Source organism: Bos indicus, chromosome 1, assembly GCF_029378745.1.
Source record: "Bos indicus isolate NIAB-ARS_2022 breed Sahiwal x Tharparkar chromosome 1, NIAB-ARS_B.indTharparkar_mat_pri_1.0, whole genome shotgun sequence".
NCBI classification, from domain to species: Eukaryota; Metazoa; Chordata; class Mammalia; order Artiodactyla; family Bovidae; genus Bos; species Bos indicus.
In genome coordinates this window covers 51,743,202-51,747,788 of record NC_091760.1, presented here as the reverse complement: position 1 = coordinate 51,747,788, position 4,587 = coordinate 51,743,202, and positions in this window count along the sequence as shown.

The following is a 4,587-nucleotide window of genomic DNA, read 5'->3' as shown; positions in this document are numbered from 1 at the left end:
AGAATTAAATGAAAATCAAAAATATACTATTTTAAAAGCCCAAATTAAAAAAACAAACAAACAAACAAACTTCTTGGTGATTTATGTGGACTTAATGTTCATAGGTTCAGGGAAATAGGGATTGAAAGTAAAAAATAACTCAGAATGGAAATTACAAGGCTAATGTTGTCCCTTAAATAAATACCATCAGAATCATGTGAAACAAAGTCAGATATGGAAGAATATGTGGCTAATGGATAATAAGAAATACAGGTCCAATCATCTTTGCAAAATAAAGTAGGCAGAATCTTGATTTAATGAGTAGCATTTAAAAGTTTTTTATGTGTGTGGAATAAGCTGGAAAAAATGGAAAGAAAAATCCCACTAGGTTAGAGCTTGTTTATTACTGAGTACCATGAATTTTCAGTGGGCAAGATCCACACCATTTTCTGTTTTACAGTCCTGGCCAATAAAGGAGAAAGTAGATCCAGGGGTAATTCAAGGTTCAGAATGGGTTCCCTCTGAGTTAAACCGTGAGGCAGTCTTAGGGAGTAACAAATATAGCATGAAAATAAATGTTCACAGAGGCAACTTGGCAGCCAAATAGTCTCTAGAATTGGTCTTACTTCTTTCAAAATAGAACCAAACAATATCTTGGCAGCATATACTATAGTGGTGGCCTCATGCTTTATAAGCAACTTGGTTGTTTCTTAAAGTTGGCTTTAAGCCTGCAGAGAATATGCATTTCGAGTCTAAGGGGGAACCAATAGCAGAAGGACTATAACAATTAAATCCAGGTTTACCCCTCTGCTAACCCGTTTAGCTGTCTCAGCCTCACAGTCTGAATTTGGCAAGGGAGCTGTCTCAGTCTGCTCCTCCTTCTTGGCAAGGCAGCCATCTGGCCAATTGCACCTGTTTCCAGCAGCCCTACTACTCCCAGGAGCCCTATGTTGGTTTAAATGAAGTGGGAGCTAATGGGACTTGAATTACACATGGAATGGGATGGAAATGTGTGAAAAGGAGGGCTAAGCAAAGCCAATTAGCTAACCTGGAATGAATAAACTAAACTGAGTAATTGGAAAGAATGGCAGAACAAGGTTAGACAAAATAGCAACCAAGATGATGAATGTACTTGGGAAAAAGAAGCAGACAAGTTCCTGGTCTAGGGGGAAAAAACAAAACTCCATCTGCCTATTCAAGTGGCTCTAGCTTCTCATTCATATTAAAGATAATTCTGAACTATGCTCCAGCAGCACTGCTGAAAGAAATTGCTTCAGGGAACAGGCTTTGTCTCTCCTAACCTCAGCTTGATGACTTGCAGTACATAATGAGTGCCATGGTGCTGTCAGAGGAGCGGAATCTGCACCTAGAAAAGCTTAAATTGAAAGTAGAGTGAGCCTTCAAAATAACGTGTCTTTTCTCCTTGCAGAAACAATGATGATATTTTAATGTAAAAACTGCTGAAATGATCTAGATGTGAATTCTGCTTCATTTTATATAGCATTTTGGACTTTTTCAATCTCCTCCCATTACTTACTGTTTCAACTATACCTACTGCTCCACCCACTAGTTGTTCAAGTTCATACTAGCAAAATATATGTCACGGATTAAAATTCCTTTTGCTTTCTATACTGAAAATGCTGAAGATTGTATGACATGGTTATGTACCATATATGATATATAAACTACTATGATAATTTGTGAAATTTCATAACCTTGTAATACCTTTAACTGTAAAATAATTAACCTTGAAGTGAAAGTGTTAGTTGCTCAGTCGTGTCCTACTTTTTGCAACCCCATGGACTGTGGCCTGACAGGCTCGTCTGTCCATGGGATTCTCCAGGCAAGAATACTGGAGTGGGTATCCATTTCCTTCTCCAGGGGATCTTCCTAACCCAGGGATTGAACCTGGGTCTCCCACATTGCAGGCAGATTCTTTATTGTTTGAGCCACCAGGAAAGCCCATTATAATTAACCTTAGATGCCCAGAATATTAAGACAGAAACCCTTTGAAATTATTTGCCCCAGAAGTAAATCAGCAAAAAAATAGTATATTGAAATTCTCTGTACGTGAGTACATGTATGCGTGTTCAACTGTCTAACTCATTGCTAATTTTTCCTCAGAACTAACAAATTACCAAAACCTACATGTCTTAAATTTAAAGTATTTTTATTAATCAACATGTCTCAGAGCTAAACATTTCAGAAAACAATATGGGAAACTATTTTCTATGATTTCAAAGTTATATAATAAATCCACATGTGCCTCTATATCTACTGAGCTTTGCTTCTTCATGAAAGGCCAAGGAAAAAGTGAATACATGTTTTTAGAAAAGCTCAGTTGTGGTAAAATATAGACATTTTTCCTATTTTCAAACACTTTCTGTCCCCACTTATTTACTCCATAATTAAATAAAAACTTGGGCATTTATCAAAATTAATCCTTTTGGTATAAGAATTTGAAAAGGATAAGTTTCAGTGTATGTGTATGTGTGTGTGTGTTTAATGCCAGACACTGCAGATTATGAAGTAGGTGATATTATGTCTATCTTTACATTATATTTCTATAATTCAAGTCTTTTTTTAAAGATTTTCATGTGGGTACCGTGGTGCCACATGGTAAAACTCATATTAACAAAAATTCATTTCTTGTGGTAGTTTGAGATATACAGGTTTTGCTTTGTTTTTGTCCTTCATATGGATTCCTGAAAAACATTTTATATGTAATGAAAAAAAAGAACTATTAAGTTTATGAAAAACCACTGTAATCAAGAAAAACTTTTTTGACTTTAGAATCTTCCACCTAGACATTATCTTTCCTTTATCTTATCTGGCCTATCATTCTTAGACACACACACACACAAAATTGCTAAATTGTCATTGCGTTTCCAGTGGATCAGAGGGTAAAGAATCTGCCTGCAATACAGGAGACCAGGGTTCGAACCCTGGGTCAGGGAGGTCCCCTAGAGAAGGAAATGGCAACTCATTCTCATTCTTGCCTGGACAATCCCATAGACAAAGGAGCCTGGCAGGCTGTAGTCCATGGGGTCACAAAGAGTCGGACGTGACTGAGTGACTACCACACTTCCTCTTTTAAATTGGCCAAATGTGTTTCTCTTATCAATGACTTATAAAAAGAAAGTGTTGATTTAGAAATGAGAGCAGCCACCTAAGAAGAATTTCATTTATTCACTGTAAAGTTCTCAAAATAAGCCTACTCTATCTAGGATGTTCTGTATAAGGAAATAAAATGAGATTAACTGGGCTAAATGCCAAGAGAAAGTGGTAATTAGACAAGCCCAGAAGTGCCAAACCTTCTACACTACCAAAAAAAATGAAGAGACACTGAAATGGCAACATGAACACTACATTCAAATATCACACTTGTTTCAAGATTCAAAGATTTCATTAACTTTAGGGAGAATTTAGGTTAAAACCATGTAATAAAATAGTTGTTTAAAGGTTTAAATTCAGGCTTGAAAGAACTTAATGTAGATGTGTATGTTAATCAGGATACATACTTAAATTCAGAACTAAATGAATTTTCTTTGTAAATTCTCACTTATTTTCTGCAACTCACCTCTCCTTTGTATTTGTAGATTTGAAATGCCCTCCTTTTAACTATTAGGAGAGATGAATTCTGTGACTTAATGAAAGAATTTGTAGAATTTGAACTTCACAAAAGCATATTATGATTATCATCATCTTCATATTTCAAAAACTTCTTCCAGAGACAAATGGGGCCTCAAAATAGAAGCAAAATGTGACAAAGGATTGGCTGACTTGCAAATGAATTGAGGAATTGTTTTAGAGAAACAGCTGTATATGTATCAGCATATCATGCTATTTCAAGCATAGGATTGGCTTGAAGACAGTGTACAGAATTTAAAAATTGACCGCAGTCGTGCCAATCCTACTTTTGTCAGTGAGGACGGAGGGCAAGGTGGATATATTTAGTAGTGTTGCATAGAAAGCTTCATTGTTTCCACGTCTCCTGGTAACTGTGCACCCCTTTCATTCTCATTCTTCAAGAAAATAGAGACATTACAAACATATCTTCCTCTATTGTGCCACCAAAACTGATAGTAATAATAATGAAGATGATGACCTTGATGCCACAAAAAGAAAAAAGCCACTAGTAGAGATGGACAGAGACACAAGTTAATAGAGAGCGGCTACATCACAGACCCAGAGCCAACATTTTGTAAAGCATATGTGAGGGTACCAGAGCTGATGCCCCGAAAAACTAAGGACTACTTCATTAAGTGCAGTGCTTAAGTGTTGTTGTCAGTTGTTTACAACAGAGGAATTTAAGACAAATCCAAATCCAGTGTACTAACTCTTTACTTCATTCTGTATAAGTATTTCATAATCTCCCTCAACAAAATGTTGTCATCTCCATAAGGTCTTAACTTAGATACCTTTAATCTCTGTTACTAAACATACCTCATCTAGTAAAACCAATGCAACCTTTATAATTAAGTTTCTAGTTCCCAGTGTAGGAAAAACACAAAGAAAGAGTATTCCTTTTCAAGTTGTCTTTCAGAGCTTATATTCATTTCCTATGGAGCATTACAACAAAAAATCCAGAACTCTTTTAAGCTGAAG